The sequence below is a fragment of the Phalacrocorax carbo genome, chromosome 7, assembly GCF_963921805.1.
Source record: "Phalacrocorax carbo chromosome 7, bPhaCar2.1, whole genome shotgun sequence".
Classification (NCBI taxonomy): domain Eukaryota; kingdom Metazoa; phylum Chordata; class Aves; order Suliformes; family Phalacrocoracidae; genus Phalacrocorax; species Phalacrocorax carbo.
The window spans coordinates 18713950-18733774 of NC_087519.1; positions in this window are offsets into that span (position 1 = coordinate 18713950).

A 19825-nucleotide genomic window follows, 5' to 3' on the forward strand; every position below is an offset into this window, starting at 1 on the left:
GCACAGAGTTTGGTTCAACGTAACTAGATTGCTTTAATAAAGCAAGAGCTAACCTGAACATTTCAGACAAGTTGAAGGTCACCTGTTAGAAGCAAGTAATAATGGATTCAGAAGTAACACAAAATAATACTGCTGAGGAAAAAAATAAAATAGGTTATTAGTTATCATGAATGAGATAAAGGTTTCACCTAGTCCTACAGTGATTGCCAACACCACAGCACACACTGAAATGTGACTTTGAGGACAAACGAGGCAGGAAAGCTCTCAGCTAATTCCAAATAAAGCCATGCAAAACCTGTATTCCATAAGCAGCTGGCTAGAAAAATGTTTATCCAAGAGTACCGTAAGAACTGCTTTGGACAAGGTTGACCATTACCTTGAGATAACTTTCTTGGCAGGGTGGGGAGAACAAATAAAATATTTTTTTCCTTTCTGCTGCTGCTTGTGGAATGTAAAACAAATAGGAAATCTGGAGGTGAGGTTTTAATTGCTGATTTAGGAATAGCTCGTAATTAACTTACACTCTCTTCGGAATGTAGTTTTCTGTATGACCCAGTAACCAAGGAACAGGAAGTGTAATAATGCAAAAGTGTGATAGTCAAGCCCTTCTTTTTTTGATACAGAAATTATATTTTCAGGCTAATCATTATTTTGTATTCCATGTGTAAGTTTATTTCTGTCTAATACTGGAAAGGCCTGGACCAAAGAAGGAAATGAAGTTAACATTGAACAAATGGAATAGTTGGGAATAGCATTCTTTAATCTTACTTAAGATTACACATCTTAGTGTGGCCTGCTGTTCAGTATTCACCAACAGTCTTCCACATGCACCAGATGCAGGCAGAAGTATCACTGTTCCTATGTTTTGCCAGCAGTCGCTTACACTCACAGAGCAGAAACTCTTGGAGCTACATTGCTCCAGATAACCAAGCACCGACAAGTTTTGAAATCAAATCATACACACTAACAGAAACTTAAAGCATGAGTATGAACAATATTTTCCAATGTAGCTATTAAGGCTCATGGTCTGGTCTGTTATGCCTGCATGTGTCCTTCCCATGCATGAGCATTCAGTTTACACACAATCACCTTATCCTTTGGTACACAGGGAGGTTTGCTTAGGTTGGCTCAGAAAGCAACTCTTTGAAAGCCAAATCCAGAATTCGGAGCACCCTTGAAAGACCAGTGAAGAAAGACCATTCTGGCGCAGCAACATCTGCAAACACATTTTATACTGAGTGTGGGAAGGTTTGCACAGCCCTTAGGAAGTGTTTTCTACTCTTCACTTTGAGGAGCTCTTTCTCAAGAGCTTTGCTATTAAAGGAACCAATTCCCAGCTTTCATGTGCTATGTCTTTAACAAGATGGGTCTAATCAAGTCTTCAAACATAAGAAAGATCAAAGACTATATCTGTAATAAACCAAACGATATGTGTCTGGCATGTATTGACAAGGCTACATGGCGTTGGCTGTTCAGTTTCATTATTACTAACATTTATCATACAAAAATCTGGATGGCATACTAGAAGTTCCCTAACCTTCTAGCAAAAAGATTGTCAAACAGTAATTACACTTGACCTCAGTTTTACCTTTGTAATATCTGCAGTGATCTGCAAGCTCAAACAACACAGCAGCACTTAGGAAAAAATTAAGCCTGTCATTAGCACACAGTAAATTTGAAGAACAATAATTTTAGGGTAAAAACTTTAACTATTCATTGACACTAACACAACATAGAAGCGCTATACAGCTCCCTTGATGAACCCTTTAAAGTGCCTTCTGAACATCAGCTAAGCCTGCCTCCCTCCCCTTGAGGTATGTCGCAGTTACTAGGGCCATTTTCTAGATAGACCTGCCTAGGGTTTGAACTTAATTGAGCCGAATATTAGCTCAGAGATCTGATTCTCCTCTGCTCTAACTAATCAACAATGCCGCTTCCCAATTAAAGGAGCCTGCACAATCTCTTGCATTGCCTGGTATATATGGTCTCAATAATTTTATTCTTTCCTTTTCTTCTTGTAATTGCCCTCTCTGTGCTTGTGCAACAGTTCTGTGGACTTGCAGCACACCGAATAAAAGTACCATCATCAATTTTGCTTAACTTTTAAATAATGGCTGTAACAGATCAGATTAAAAAAATCCTTAATCAAACTGACGATTAATAGAATCCATGTTTATCTACTGTAAACAAGACTGTCCCTTTAAAGGTAGTGAGGAAATAAGTCACAAAAATAAAAATTGTATATATAATATATATATTAAAAACATCACACTTTACTATAACAATCATTTGCAAAATTTGAGTCTTGATTTGGTGCAATTGCATTTTATTTTTAAGGCTACCCTAGAAGACGTAGGTTATTTCCAGAAGTCTTTCACTGAAAGTATGTGAACACTTTTCCCCCAACGTAATACAAAGCAAGACCTACTACATTTGTGTGCCTAATGACATTAAAAGGGCAACCTGCTTTGTCAATGTAGGCCTTCCTTTGAAAACAGGAGGAACATGAAGAAAAATCAAACCGTTTACAATGCAACACACTCTCATATTACAAGAAGATAAAATGTTGAAATCCATGCAGAGCTGAAAAGTTACTCTGCTGATTCCTCCAGGTGACCACAGCAGTTGGATTTCAGTTACCTGTTACTCAGCAATGGTTTCCACCCTCGTATCTCACACTCGAGAGAGACTCTAAAGACAGAAGTCTTGTTGACTCAGAACGGTGCATCACATTATAGCATGCATGTATCCACTGAAGGAAACAAACATTTCAATACAAGGTTTACTAATATCTTTGCATTTCAATTGTGTCACCCTGTTCTAATTGTTCTAATGACAACAGTCTCCTGTGCTGGTTCTGAATAGTGTGCCTTTTCTTGGATAAAATAACAAGGTTACCACTTCATCCCACATACCGTACAACTGCATAACCATTTGTTAGGTCCTGCCTTAAAGCCAATTCAACCTTTTCCTGTGATCTCTCTTCAGAAGTGTCAAAGTTCTAGCAATCTAACTTTTTGCAGTTTCTTTTAACAGTGTATTCTGCCTTTTATAGCAAACTAGCCATCCACAGGTTATAACAGCCTTTGCTCCTCAAATGTGCTGTATGTGCCCTGCTAATTATCTATCAAAATCCGTATGGATTGGACAGAAACCAAACTGTCAAAGGGAATTGGTCTAATATCTTATTTTCAAATTTCTTACTGTGTGTCATACATGAAGACAAATCTTATTCTGGGACATCACAAAACGTTGGCACATAGGAGCAATCCAATGAAATGCCTCAGAAAGACTTTGAAAGCTTTTTATGCTGGACAGCCACCCATTATACAGTGAGTGAGAATGATTCAATAGGAATTTACTGGAACAGATAGACAGAGTGTTTTCACAGATGTCCTGGTATGTCTGTATCAGTGATAATTCCATTATTTGTCTATTTGCTTTTCCTTTCACACTGCAGTTCCTCAGTAAGAAGAGTTGTTCAGAAAAGGCTCAGCCATTTCTTTTGACTTACTTATTAACAGCTCATAGAGATGACGGCCAGAGAGAGAGTCTAGCAGCCGTCAGTCTAGTGCAGTCACCATTTCCAGCAAGCTTACAGTCTATAAGTAAACCAACTGAATTGGGAAGGAAAAGTGGAATAGTAAAGTTAAGCATGTATTTTATCACGGACGAACTAAATGTAATTTCCAACCAATTTTTTTTTTTTTGTCCACTTGTTTAATAACAAGATGACAAGAGAATCCTGCCAGCACTGCAGACTCAAGGAAGAGAGGAAACAGAGCAAACCTGTGTTACAAGGCGGTTGAAAATTCTCATACAAAATCCTTAGCACTTTCTAAACAAAGGATTCCAGCATGCCCCATTTTTGGCTCTTTGACAGCGTGAGAGCAATGCATAGTTCAGAATACAAAGAAAACTCTAAACCACACCTGAATTGCAAGATGGTCCTAAATTCTCTTTTGGCCTAAGACAGGAACATCAATCAATCAATTTATTTAGATATACAACTATAAATATTTACAAACAAATATGGACATATGAATATAAGCTAAAGAAATATAGCCTAAAATAAAAATACTACAATTAGGAGATGATGCAGTTTAATTTTCTCTTGAAGGTATCACTTTGTGCTATGCTACAGACAAGTGCATCTACATATATTTAACAAACAACTTAATGTAGAACCTCAACTGCCCTGGGAAGCTCAGACCATGAGGGACAGTGATACAGCAAGTACTAAATTCAAATTCTCGAAAGGGCAGGACTCTCTTTGTCTTGTTTGAAACTCTGAAATTCTTTAGTGAAAAAGCCAGGAGTCAGATTTTTTTTTAATGTGGTTAAAACATAATTACACATCTAAATGGGACTTTAAGAAATTACTATGTACCTTGAAGCTTTTGAAATTGAGACAGCATCTTCTTTATTTTATGGCCAATTAGACTTCACATTACCTGCCCCCACCAGGGTCGCTCAAAAGTCTCCCCTGTGATAAATCATAGGAGATGAGGTCTTCCCGAGGAAGCTGGCTGACAGACCAGAATGGGGCATGAGGCAGCTATGCTACAAATCCCATGGGCATCACGATGATGCTTCTGGTTTCCTGTCTCCCTCCACTGAAAGATCAACATTTCCCAAGGAAAGCAATTGGGTTTTCTTGCTAGAGGAACTGCAGTATGACATCCGAATATACACCATAAACTGTTTTCAGCATCCCCCATTACAAAAAAAACCACCTGGTTTCCCCTCCAAATCCAAACTCACTCTTTGCTTGAGTCCAGTAAAGCAAAAGAGTATCAACAATAGCCATTAGATTTGAACATAGACCTCCTCGCTACCTGGCTTAGAGCTTTACTGAGGAGCAGATCATGCCTCTTCTCTCTGTAAAGCAGGTAATCTTCAGGATCTGGCCCATTCATGCATAGCTAAGATACGTATTCACTCATTATCCTGCATCATTTTGCTCTTTACTCACACATCCAGAGAAGGCTTGAAATAAGCATTTGGCATTTCAAAATGCTTTTCTTTTTAAGAGGAAACAGCAGCAACGTAAGCAGATGTTATTTCAAGCAAATAAAGATCCTAATTTTCTTTGCTTCAGAATATTAACAATCACCTGGACTCAAGATTCATTTTAAGAGTGATGATGAGAATTTATTATAGCTCCATAACTTGCTCTTCTTGCTAGAAGAGCTTACACAATTTCAGAGCTTGACTGGAGAACCGGCCAGCATATTATTCTGGTCAACTATTTGCCATGCTAGAAATGCATCAGGATAATGACACAGTGAGGGATTGTAAGGCAATATTGTTTCCCCAGGAGTCTTTGTCTAACAAGGTAATTTATGACCTGTTCTGGGATCCAGTCTTTACAAAACTATAAATTCACACTTGTACTCAACTTCAAAGGGTCCATTATCAGTAAAGGTGGCAGAAGGCATCAGATTGCTGCAAGCTAGATAAACAGATAAGTGAGACTTTCATGGTTTTCTTGTCTAGGTCTGCTAACAGGACAAAGGCACCTAAAGGGGCAGTTGCTCCCCGGCATTTGGCCCAGTTATTTGCAAAGTTCACCACTGAATGTGCTACTTCCCTTTTACAAGGTGAGGAAAGCCTTACTCAAGTGCAAAAACTCACAGCACTAGCAGAGCTTTGAAAGCTCTCTCAATAGTTCATCAATGCTTACCTAGGAGCCAATGCTTTCTTATGAACACAATGACATGTAAAGCAAAAAAAACAAGGAACAACAAAAAAATCCAAAGAGTCAGTGCTTTGCACCCTGAAGAAAAATAAAACAAAAGCCCTGCAGAGCAGCCAGCTTTAACTGACGTGTGTACCTACAACTGGAAAACTTCTCAGTGCTCTTGCAGCATTGCCATCTCTGTAACACTGGATAAACAGTACATGCGCATGCATCAGTACTGCTAAGTTTGGCTGAACCCCTTCCCTGAAGGTGGGAGATCAGGGGCCTCTGGCGGGGAGTGCTGCATGCAGAAAAAAACCCCAGATTTATATTCACTGCCTTTCAAGCAAAAGCCTACCAATTTTGAGACAGTCATTCTTGTCACACTGGAAGTTCACAGCCCCATACGTTTGAAAACAATACTAGAATAATCCCATTTTACCAGAGCAACAAAAGGGTGGTAGGGAAAGCAGGCAGCTGTCCCAGGTGATTAACTGTTCTGGATACCACCAATCTGCCTGATTAGCCACCCAGACAGCATGGGCTAGGTCAGTAGCTGTTGACAGAGAGCGCTGCCTTAGAAGTACCCCCCTGCTGACAGTTAAAACTCCCACCTACCCTTCCATCTCTTCTGGAGAGATTAATTAGTTAATGTTTGCACACTGTTACGAAGATCTGAAGAGCTGAGTGTGATCATGGTGCTGACCAGAATGACTCTAATTACTGTATTGGAAGTGAACATGGCATTGCTATGGAAAGGTGTGAGGGTACAGAATGAATGCCCTTTTTTCTGGCCCAACTATCCAGCAGCAGTAGTGCTCTCTAGTAGAGGAACAGAGGCTCAGCATGGAAGTTGCACAGTGCAGGCTGCAGAGGAGATGAAGCATAGCATAAAGGGAGGGATTCAATTGAGTAATGACAACCCACAGAATATAAACTAATCTCATCCAGGCGCAGAACTGCAGATACTCTCCTGCTGAGGGCCATTAATCTACTAATCATGTTTTTCGTTCCAGATTCATGCAGAACTGTCTTCTGATTGCAATTCAGTCCTCTCTGGGATGAGGCTGAAGGAGCTGCACTCACTTAAGTTCCCTGCACTGAGAGAAATTTAGGCCACTAGATTTGTACCCCTGGCAGACAAAAATTCCTAGCAAAACTTTTATATGTGATAAGATCATTGATGGTTCCTGACTGAAGGGCTGGATGACAGGTTCAGTACAGGCAGCATTTGTTAAGCTGTACATTCTGGAAACCAGCCCTTAACCCTATTATTGTCCATGCTATAACTTCATCCTTTTAGCTGACGTTATTAAGACATCAGTGGTAAAATTAGCTGGTGTCCTTTAGGCATGTCTTTGGCCTGGCTAGTCAAAGGCGCTTGTGCTGTCTTCATTCATGGAAAAACTTTCTTCCTGGCACCAGATGCACAGTAGAGACAATATCCAAGTAACTTTGAGGCCAATGAAAGTTTTGCTAGGAACTTGGTATGCAGATTTAAATCTTTTGCTGATTCTCTTAATTTCTGTAGCCACTTCTGACACATTGAAGAAAAAGTACTACTACCACTTTTGCTTGAAACCCTGGTAAGGATTCCCTGTGTTTAACTGATAGTACTCTACCCTACCAGAAGAGATGCTGGACTTTGTGGAGAGGCACCTTGCCAGCTGCTGAGGAGCTCCTACTTGCCACAGTGACATTGTTGCCCATGATAAGGTGCTGTCCTTAAGGTGTCAAAGTTTGCTGCAAATTATTTTGATGGCTCTAATGTTTGATATTGCTGTTGAACAAAAAGAGTACTTGAAAAAATGTGCATATGCTGCAAGTTGACAGGACTTGGTATTTTAGTCACAGCTCACCACCAGCCAGCTGTGTCTGTACCCACTCTCTCTCAAAACTCAGTCACAAATTTCCCACTTCATAGTTCATTAAATGAAGAAAAAGCAGTAGTACTTCAAGTGAGCCAAAAAATCTCTGGCATTAGAGAAAATGCAAAGTGGTGGGCAGCTGCAAATGATGTTGAGTACAGGTATTCCAGTAACAATTACTAATTCCCTGCATTACAAATAATGGTAAACTTCAGTTTCCCTCCATGACTTCTACCTGTCCTTAAAACACACACCATTCAGGATGAAATGACTGCTCTCAGCAGTATCCAAGATGTTTTAATACTTGCTCAATAGCCAGTCTAAGGAAGACATAGTGACTTGGCCCCTTAATCTTCAAATATGCCCCAATTCATCAATCTAGGAACTGTTGTTTAACTGCAGGGAAAGCAGAGGGGAAAAAAAAAAAAAAAGAAAGAAAAAAAGGGAAAAAACCCCCAACAACCCCAAACCTAGACTGGGAACACAGCTATATCCTCAGTATAAGGAACATCTTCTGTCAAGTCTCACCGTATGTCTCATACTACTCCTTCTTGAAAGGCTAACTCCCTACCGGAGCCAACACTGATGCAGTAGGACACCCCAATACTTGAAACAAAGGAATACTCATAGATAACTGTAACAGCAGCTCTCACTCTGCTTTGGTAACCCCACTGGAAACCCCACTCTCCCTTTTTTCCCATCTGCTTTCTCTATCCCAGAACCCTAAGCAGCAGAATAATCTTTGCTACTGCTCAGGCTGAGTGATAAACTACCTTGTTATACACTCTCAGTTCCTACTCCAGCAGTGCAGAACACAGACTGTAGGGTTACAAAAATTAGGTTATCAAATAACTCTATTTCTAAGACAAATGGATTAGTCCCAAGATAATACATATACATATGTATACATAAATACATACATACATACATATATATATATAAACTAGATTAGAATCATAGAATGTCCTGAGCTGGAAGGGACCCAGAAGGATCATCGAGTCCAACTCCTGTCCCTGCACAGGACAACCCCAAAAGTCACACCATACCTCTAAGGGGATTGTCCAAGTGCTTCCTGAATATCATCAGGCTTGGTGCTGTGACTGCCTCCCTGGGGAGCCTGTTCCAGTGCTCCACCACCCTCTGGGGGAAGAACCTTTCCCTAATATCCAACCTAAACCTCCCCTGGCACATCTTCCTGCCATTCCCTTGGGTCCTGTCATTGGTCGCCAGAGAGAAGAGATCAGCGCCTGCCCCTCCTCCTCCCCTTGTGAGGAAGCTGTAGACCACGATGAGGTCTCCCCTCAATATCCTCTTCTCTAGGCTGAACAAACCAAGTGACTTTAGCCGCTCCTCGTATGGTTTCTCCTCTAAACCCTTCATCAACTTCATGGACACTCTCTGGACATCCTCTAGTAGCTTTGTATCCCTAATATACTGTGGCACCCAAAACTGCACACAGTACTTGAGGTGAGGCCGCACCAGCGCAGAGTAGAGCGGGACAATCACCTCCCTCAACTGGCTGCAATACAGTGCTTGATGCACCCCAGGACACAGTTGGCCCTCTTGGCTGCCAGGGCACAATGTTGGCTAATGTCCAACTTGCTGTCAACCAAAACCCCCAGGTCCCTCTCTGCAGAGCTGCTCTCCAGCCTCTTGTTCCCCAGTCTGTCTGTACATCCAGGGTTCCCGTGCCCCAGGTGCAAAATCCAGCACTTGTCCTTGTTAAACTTTGTATGGTTAGCGATTGCCCAGCTCTCCAGGGTTCCAGCTCCCTCTGCAGGGCCTCTCTGCCCTGGAGAGTGTCAACAGCTCCTCCCAATTTTGTGTCATCAGCAAAATTAATTAGTATTCCTTCCAGTCCTGCATCCAACTCATTTACAAAGAGATTAAAGAGTACTGGCCCCAAGATGGATCCCTGCGGAACCCTACTAGTGACTGGCCACCAGCCCGATGTAACCCCATTTACTATGATGCTTTGAGCCTGACCCGGCAGCCAATTGCTCACCCGCTGCATTACGTGTTTATCCAGCTGTATGCTGGACATTTTGTTCAGGAAGATACTGTGAGAGACAGTATCAAAAGCCTTCCTGAAGTCCAAAAAGATTACATTGACAGGCTTCCCGTGGTCAACTAAGTGGGTGAGCTTGTCATAGAAGGAAATTAAGTTTGTTAAGCAGGACTTTCCTGTGGTGAACCCACGCTGGCTGGGACCAATGCACTGTCTTTCAGGTGTTTTTCAATAACTCCAGGAATAATCTTCTCCAGAATTTTGCCAGGCACAGAAGTGAGACTGACAGGTCTGTAGTTACCAGCATCATCCCTGTTGCCCTTCTTGAAGATTGGGACAACGTTTGCCAGCTTTGAGTCAACTGGGACCTCTCCAGATTCCCAAGAGCATTGAAAAATCATTGAGAGAGATCTCGCTATGACATCAGCCAGCTCTTTAAGTACCCTTGGATGAATCCCATCAGGCCCCATCGACTTACAGGGATATAGCTTGAGCAGCAAGTCCCACACAAATTCTGGAGTGATTGAGAGTTTATTATTCCCACAGCCATGTTTCTCTAGCCCAGGGCTCTGGGGGTCCCTGCGCCCACCATCGGTGTTGAAGACCAAGGCAAAGAAAGCATTAAATGTCTCTGCCTTGTCTATGTCCCTGCTTGTGAGATGATCATGCTCATCAAGTAACGGGCCAATGTTATTTCTGGCCTGCCTTTTGCTATTAACATATCTTAAAGAACCCTTCTTATGGTCCCTCACAGTACTGTCCAGCTTTAGCTCTAATTGAGCTTTGGCTGCATGAATTTCCTCTCTGCAGTGGTGAACATAATCCCTATAGTCTTCCCATGTCACCTGACCTTGTTTCCACTGGCCATATACTTCCTTTTTTCATCTTATTTCTTGAAGAAGATCCTAGCTCAGCCAAGCAGCCTTCCTACCTTGCCCACTTGACTTCCTACATACATATACATATAAAACCTATACATATATATATATGCGCACGCTTGTGCTGGTTTTACTGAATGCTCTTAAATCAGTTCTGTCAGCTTTACATTTTGTATTTTACAACCCCCAAGTCTGAAAATGTTTATTGCTATTCGCATTTACATTTTTAGCACTGATATGATTACTGAATATTAAAGCTGGTCAAAACAATAGAAGAATTGATTTTTTCCCCAAAATTTTAAAATTAGGACATCAAGTAGTTGGTTGACAAAAAGAGAAGAAAGGAAATATAATTTTAAACAGTAATTAACATTATTAATTTTCCTTCGTTTCCTTAAAAGCCTGCAATATACAGTTCACGCTCCCAAAGAGATGGCTTCTCAACCCAAAGATCGTATCTTGCTATTTGATTTGAAAACAAAACCAAAAATACCCAAAACAAAACACAGAAAAAAATCCAAAAACCTTATTATTTGTCATTAATTTGTTAAATTCTTAGACAATTAGTTTTTTTCCCAGCTGGTATTGCAGTTTGGACTTCTTTAAAATGTATTTTAACCCTTAATGTGAGTAAATAATTTGTCTGTTTAATACTAAACCACAGACCAGTTATTTCTGTATCTTATCCTATTGACTCATTTACAAACACTATATGCAGTTCAGAAGGAGACAGAAGCCTTCACTATCAGACATCAAATGCTAAATCCAATATTTTTATTGTTTCACCAATAAAAAGTCGCACCTATTGGGAATAAAATTGAAGCAAAATCTTGTACTGTACATTTCCTGTTGGCCATAGTCTGCTACCATCCCTTGTCACAGATGACCAGATTGCAATGTTTTGTAATTTAAAGGCTGAGTTTTAACAAGTACGTTGTTCCAAATGCCTTCCATGGTCCCCCCTTCTCCCCTGCTCAACCCACTCCCCAGATGACTTGTAAGCTACAAGTACTTACTCCACAGGTTGAGCCCCTGTTCCCCACATTCTATTACATGACTTGATTTTCCAAGGTTGTTTCTTCCTTTTGTATGATTTAGAATCAGACCTGGAATTCCATACATAGACTTAGGTCAGAGTCACCGTGTCTATAGCCTTCTAACTGAAAGCTCTGGAAATTGTTTCCTGAAACACAGGTAAAAATATCAAAAAAAGGTTGGGATTCACCAAGGGGAAATCACACTTGACCAACCTGATTGCCTTCTACAATGGCATGACTGGCTGGGTCGACAAAGGGAGAGCAGTGGATGTTGTCTATCTCGACCTCAGTAAGGCATTTGACACTGTCTCCCATAACATCCTCACAGGCAAGCTAAGGAAGTGTGGGTTGGATGAGTGGACAGTGAGGTGGATTGATAACTGGCTCAAAAACAGAACTCAGAGGGTCGTGATCAATAGGGCAGAGTCTGGATGGAGGCCTGTCACTAGTGGTGTTCCCCAGGGGTCTGTGCTGTGTCCAGTCCTGTTTAGTATATTCATCAATGACCTGGATGATGGGATAGAGTGTAACCTCAGCAAGTTCACTGATGATACCAAGGTGGGAAGAGTGGCTGATACACCAGAAGGCTGTGCTGCCATCCAAAGAGACCTGGACAGGTTGGAGAGCTGGGCTGAGGGGAACCTCATGAAATTCAACAAGAGCAAGTGCAAGGTCCTGCACCTGGGGAGGAACAACCCCATGCACCAGTACAGGTTGGGGGCTGAACTACTGGAAAGCGGCCCTGTTGAGAAGGACCTAGGAGTGCTGGTGGACAACACGCTGACCATGAACCAACAATGTGCCCTTGTGGACAAGAAGGCCAATGGTATCCTGGGATGCATCAAAAGGAATGTGGCCAGCAGGTCGAGGGAGGTTATCCTCCCCCTCTCTTCTGCCCTAGTGAGACCACATTTGGAGTACTGTGTCCAGTTTTGGACCCCCCAGTTTAAGAAGGACATGGAACTTCTTGAGCAAGTTCAGCAGAGAGCTACCAAGATGATCAGGGGGCTGGAGCATCTCCCACATGAGAAAAGGCTGAGAGACTTGGGTTTGTTTAGCCTGGAGGAGACTGAGGGGGGATTTCATAAATACCTATAAATATCTAAAGGGTGGGTGTCAGGACGATGGGACTAGGCTCTTTTCATTAGTGCCCAATGACAGGGCAAGGGGCAATGGGCTCAAGTTGGAATACAGGAAGTTCCACCTCAATATGAGAAAAAACTTCTTTACTGTGAGGGTGATAGAGCAGTGGAACAGGCTGCCCAGGAAGGTTGTGGAGTCTCCTTTCCTGGAGACATTCAAAACCTGCCTGGATGAGTTCCTGTGCCTGCTCAAGCAGGGAGCAGGGGGATTGGACAAGATGATCCCCAGATGTCCCTTCCAACCCCTACCATTCTGTGATTCTGTGAAATAAAGGTTAAAAATATTAAAGCAACATAGGCATGATAATGAAAAAATAAAAAATAGCTCACAAACCATTTCATGAAACACTCCAAATCAAATTTTTATGTTTACAGACACTTCACAGACGTCCCACCAGTGCAAAGAGGTATGTATCAGCTGTAGTACCAGATGGGGGACTGGAGAAACACCTATCAAGTGGCATGCCCTAACCTACAAAGCAGAACTATTTTGGAGGGAAAATGGGACTGCCTAAGAGCTTGAACTCTACAGTCCTGCGCAAGCCACTGGAGCACATGTCCTGTATTACCGCCTAAAATTTCCTCCCAAGGAAATGGAAGCTGTATGAATTTTGTAATATTTCTGCCCAAGTTTATTTGGAATATTGGATATATTTACAGATTTGTAAATGCTGAAGCTAGCAGGAACTTCTGCCATGCTCCTGCCTGGCCTCCTGCATAACAAAGGCCAGAGCACCCCATCTATCAGCGTTTTGTAAAATGTAAAATTAGCAAAGGTTTCAACTAACTATGACTCCATCTCCAGCCACTGAATGGAGACTCACTCCATCTTAGTCATTATCCCAATCTGTGATGGGATTGTGCCTTTTATAAAGCTACTACTCATGCTGAATTTTTCCATGCCACATCGCTTCTTCACTCCATGGATAAACAAGAATGAAACTGACACCTGCGTCCTGTTCTCTCAATCTCTGGAGCCTTTAGGGAAAAGGAAGCAGCAGTGTTAACTCTAATAAAGTGAATGAGCCCTGAAAATTTAAAAGTGACATAAAAAAAATCATACATTCTGTCAATTTATTGTTTGTCATTTGCCAGTGGTCCAAGCTTATGATATAAATATGACTGACTTTTACTAGGCTTGCACTTCAAAATGAAACTCTTGGTGCAGGATATCCATTTTCAGTGGTGTTGCTGAGGAAAGGTGGGTAGGCACAGTCATATGCAGAGAGAGGAAAGACAGCTTGCTCCCAGCTTAATGGCATGAAATGTTTTCTAGGAGGTTTAACACACACACATTCCATGCATTGCAAGTCTCACAATATTGTCAATGAAATTGGGAATAAACCTTGTAACACCAATGTAGTGTTAAAAGGCAGACATTCTTTATTCACGGCAGCGGATGCACTAGGGATCGCTCCACCTAACGTGCATACCTTATACACCCTTCCCATGTGATTTATATGGACCAAAAAGATACATATTCATTTTATCCAGACATATTCAATATTATTCTCTTTGGTAATTGGCACAAACTTGTTCGCTTCACATGTAAGTTATTGTGCAGACTCAGTTGTCCTTTCCCATTGTTCTTTTTTGAGTAGGTGGTATTACTTGGGTAGGTGGTCCATGAGTCGGTGGTCGCGATCTCCCCCTGCCTGAATTACCTGAATTACCTTTTACCTGCCTGGCAGTCCTGGCCAGTTTTCTCAGTCGACTATATGAAACTGCATTTTGTCATCCTCTTCTGACAGAAACACATTGTCTATTGTTTCGTTTGCATTAATGACTACCTAAAGACTAAAATACAGATCAATGAATACACTGATTTGTATATTCCATGTCCCCAGGCTTAATGTCCAGTTGGATAGGGCTGTACAAGGAGTACAGCAACATCCCTGGTTGGTTAATTCCATCACCCTAGTTACAATATGGGGGGAGAGCGAGTCCCTTTTCATTTCTGATGTGCTCTAGTGTAAAATCTTGCATTTGTATATAGGTTCTGTTTTCAATATATGATAATTTTCTATTTATGCAAATAAACTAAAGACATTTCATACCAGCAGATAGTTTCCCTCATTAACACACATCTCTGAAATCCAGTAAGCTGACATACATACACAGGGCACTGATGTGCAAACTGGTACTCCAAGTATATTGTTACAGTATTTTTTTGAAAACAGCATATCAATCATATTAGTAGACATTAGTCCTTCCTAAATAGTATTTAGATATTAGGGTAACATCCAGTTCCTATATTTCTCAGTGAGGCAATACTTCTTTCACAGCAGCCAAAATTCTGCTCAAGTAAAGCTTGAATGATTAAAGCCCTAAGGAGAAACAACACACACTGAAGGCTTGTAAGCCACATTATCAGTCAGACAGCTTGTAGGAACTTACAGGTAGGTGGACTCTACTTGCCCACGCAACAGGTCAACCTCAGCTGCTTTAAAGCAAGGAGCAAGAAATCTCACAATGGGGAGATAAGGGATAATCTGTCCCTGCCATTACGGTCTCATCCAATCTCCTCTCAGACACACACTGTTGTAGGAAAGCGCTTTGACCAAACCCAGCGTATTTCAGGTCATGCAAACTGATACATAATACCAGACCTTTCAGTCCAAGTGATCTAGTAACAACAGGACAGAGTCCAGGCAGGCAGAGTTTGCTTCCTTATGCTGCAACTCACTAAACCCTGCCTTTGAAAATTCTCCATGAATGATCAAACCCCATGAGCAGAAAGACTACAAACAAGCCAGTACAGCCTCTCACCCTCATACCATGCTGCCCATGCTGCATTTAGAAAGAAATTCCATAAACTACAGTTTAGTCTACGCAGCGAGATAAATGCCCTTGAACATCACTGGTCTCATAGCAAAAGGTTGATTATTTCATTAACCAGTGAAATGTTTTGCTTTTAGTAATACACCTGGTATGATAATTTTCTAAGAGATTAAAACTTTAAACAAGCCAACAAATCCCAGGGAAGTTCAATGACAATCGAATTTGTGTGTCATATCACAAGCTGTATAGCTTTGCTCTTCTTAAAGTGTCAGTGGTTCACCTGACATTTTATTTTGCAGTTCAGTACACAGTTTTAATTTTAAATTGATACAGGTTTTCACCTTTACCTACACAAAACAAAAGGCATCTAATACTATGCAGCAGTTTGTACTGCTTTGTATCAAAATGATTATGACTAAAAATTATTCTATGACAGACACTAGCAGAGGTATGAAGGGGGAAACCCTGTCAAATGCTTTCAAGTGGTGGACTTCTAAGCATAAGCCAAAAAAAAGCCAGCATTCAAATGGCATTAGCAAGGAGAAAAACAATCCTGAGAAGTGCTGTTCTCCTGAAAGGAGTAGGGAAGTCAAGCCTGTTTTTCATGGTTAAAGAGAAAGAAGTTAGGCCTTCCCTTGGGAGCAGCTGTGATCTGATCATCACCAACAGATATAATACCAATATCCATAGAACTCCCATTAACAAGCCAATGCATTACTGCTTCCCACATCTTGTCTGTTAGCTTACCGAGCATAGGGGTTGCACTGTAAGTGCCTGAGTGCCACAAATCACTAGCTAAAATAGTTCTGCCTCTTCAAAAGGGAAGGAAGAAGGCTGGGGGGGCAGTGCACAAGAGGGAGGATAGACACTTAAAGTGATTTACGACCCCCCTTCGAGAACAAGCCAGACAGGCAAAGTTTTTTTGCACCTGGACCATTATGAGGCAACAAGGATGATCTCTCAAGGAGCAGAAGACATTCAAATGTACAAGTCAAAGACTAGGATGACTCAATCTTCCCTAAGATCAGCCTGTCTTAAAAAGAAAAATTCTGGGAAAAATATACATCTCCTCTCTCTTTCACAGAATAAAAAGAAAAGGAGATTAGAAAACAAGAGGTCTTGTGTATCCAAAGTGCTAATTCAGAACTTCTCTCTCTAAGGCACTCATGAAACATTTTAATTGTCTGACTTTGCATTCAAAAACCTTGTTTGCAGCTTTTAATTGCAGGCAGCTTTGAACAAATAATTGAAATGCATGACTTGTGGGGCCTGCTTAAACAATTATAATGTGCTTTGCCAATAGGTGCTTTGTCCAATTCTCCTCCCCCCACCTTTTTCATAATGAAAATGAGCTAGCATGATATTTGGAGCAAAGTTAAAACCTTGCTAATTTGCAGCACTGAGATCTGGGACTGTGACAGTGGCCATACCTGTACAACTGCTTATATCAGCAAAAAATGCACTAATAGTTCAACTGAATGCAAAGAAGACCTTTTCATTTTCTGCTGAGAGCAACCCACTGGGAGATTCTTTTCTAAATACAAACCCTTCATATGTCTGTTAGTTTTGCATTTCCTAAGATTTATGGAGCTATTTTCCTGAAAATTCCCTTTGTATGATTTAAGTAGAGCCTCTCAAATACATACAATCTTTCCAAGTGGAGTTTGAAAAATAACTTGAATAAAACCATATCCTCTTCAGCAGACACAAATTATTTTGGTGTGGTATAGTCAAAACTGTTCTAGGCAATGTACTATGTTCCTAAAGCTGTAATAATCTGCAAAATCGAGTGTATTAATGATGAATTCACATTTATCCTAGCCAGAAAATAGACATCTGCTCATGCCTGTCCCTGCAGTTAAAAGTGCTCTTGTGAGGAAAGAGAAACTGGTTCAGGTCACATTATTCAAAGTCATAATCTAAAATGATCTTTTATACTGCTCTGTTTTTACTCTATTGGAAAGTACCTTACTTGTTTATATATGGATGCAGTATATGATTCTGATTTTGACGTCTGAATACATGACATTGAATCCAGGTCTGGGAATGATTCAAGCATATTTAAAACACCAGCTTATGTCAGACACTTGTTGGTGCTGGGTGCAGACAGGACATAGGCTCTAAAGTGGGTCTTAGAAGATTATTTTCACTGAAGTCTGTTGAATGGTAATGTCCTGACAAGCAGTGCTGAGTAACACACTTAGCCATTGGGATTACTACATTTGCCAAAACCGGGACTGCATGTGTTTCAAGGAGGGAGGAGAGCAACTAATGAGGCACTCACTCCCTTTTAACCCAATTCCCGCCCTGCATTTAGACTCTTAGCTGGGCACAAGCACCTTGGTCACCCGGTAGTCATGGTCACTCAGCCTCCTTCTCCTCCAGCACATTAAGCAGACAGATCTGGAAACTCAAGGATTTAAGTTAGAGAACATCAAATCTAATGTAATGAAAAAATATAACTATAACTGTAAATAAAATTAAATAAAAATCTAATCTAATCAAAGTAGGCTACTAAGAGCTGACTAAGAGCTGACTAAGGGCTACTAAGGGCTGCTAAGGGCCCTGACACCATCCACCCGAGGGTGATGAGAGAGCTGGCTGACATCACTGCAAGGCCACTCTCCATAAGCTTCGAGAAGTCATGGAGAACAGGGGATGTCCCAGAGGACTGGAGGAAGGCAAATGTTACCCCTATCTACAAGAAAGGCTCAAGGGAGGATACAGGTAACTATAGGCCCATCAGCCTTACTTCAACCCCTGGGAAAGGTATGGAACGAATCCTCCTGGGGGCCCTCACGAGTCAATTGAAGCACGTGACTGGGAAAAGCCAACATGGCTTCACTAAGGGCAGATCGTGCTTGACAAACCTGGTGGCCTTCTATGACAAAGTGACTTGCCTGGTTGACATGGGGCGGGTGATGGGCGTTGTCTACCTGGACTTCTCCAAGGCCTTTGATACGGTCCCCACAGCCTCCTCCCAGGGAAATTAATGCATTATGGCCTGGACAAGTGGTCTGTGCAGTGGGTGGGGAACTGGATGACAGGCCGCACCCAAAGGGTGGTGGTAAATAGCTCTTTCTCTAACTGGCAACCTGTCACTAGCGGAGTCCCCCAGGGATGGATATTGGGCCCAATGTTATTCAACACCTGTATAAGTGATCTGGATAACGGGGTCAAGTGTAGCCTGATGAAGTTTGCTGATGACACCAAATTGAGCAGGGAAGTAGACACTCCAGAAGGGAGAGCTGCTCTGCAGGAGGATCTGGATTGGCTGGAAGAGTGGGCCAGCAAGAACCTTATGAAGTTCAGCAAGGAGAAGTGTAAGGTCATGCACCTGGGAAAACGTAACCCGGGAGTGCAGCACAGACTGGGATCCACCTGGCTGGAGAGCAGCTCTTTGGAAAGGGACCTGGGGGTCCTGGCGGACAGGAAGCTCAACATGAGCGAACAGTGTGCTGCTGTGGCCAAGAAGGCCAACAGGATGCTGGGTTGCATCAAAAAGGGCATCGCCAGCAGAGAGAAAGAAGTCATTATCCCACTCTACTCGGTGCTTGTGAGGCCACACCTGGAGTACTGTGTACAGTTCTGGTGCCCGCTGTACAAAAAAGGGTGTGGACAGGCTGGAAGGGGTCCAGAGAGGGGCCACCAAGATGATCAAAGGACTGGGAAGCCTGCCATATGAGGATAGGCTGGGAGAACTTCGTTTGTTCAGCCTTGAGAAAAGGAGGCTTAGAGGGGATCTCATCACCATGTACCAGTACTTAAGGGGTAGTTACAAAGAAGATGGAGACTCCCTTTTTACACAGAGTCACATGGAGAGGAGGAGGGGGAATGGACACAAGTTGCTCTTGGGGAGATCCCGATTGGACACGAGAGGAGAATTTTTCACCTTGAGGGCAGTCAACCATTGGAATAATCTCCCCAGGGAAGTGGTTGACTCAGCCACGTTGGACACTTTCAAGAGTCGTCTGGACAGGGTGCTAGGCCATCTTGTCTAGACTGTGCTCTTCCTAGAAAGGTTGGACTAGATGATTCCTGAGGTTCCTTCCAACCTGTGATTCTGTGATTCTGTTCTAGCTGAACGCCAAAAGCCGGAATAGCTGCAAAACTTTAAAAAAATACAGAGACACGTAGCATCCAACCATCTGCCGCTACAAGGTAAAGACTTTCTGATGCTATTGCTCCTAGCTAACATGTTAAGAAAAGAGGAAAGAAGCTTTCTGTAGGCCCAATTTTGTATTTCTTGCTTTACACTCTACTGTGCAAGGAGGCAACTATCTTGCTTTCCCTCTGGCATTAAAAAGCAGGAAAAGGATTCAGAACCCTGCAGGAGTAGACCATTACCATTTTCGCAAGTAAACCTCACTGAGACTTTAAAAATTTGAGCAAGCTAGTTTGGGTTTTATCCCCAGTGCCACAATTCCA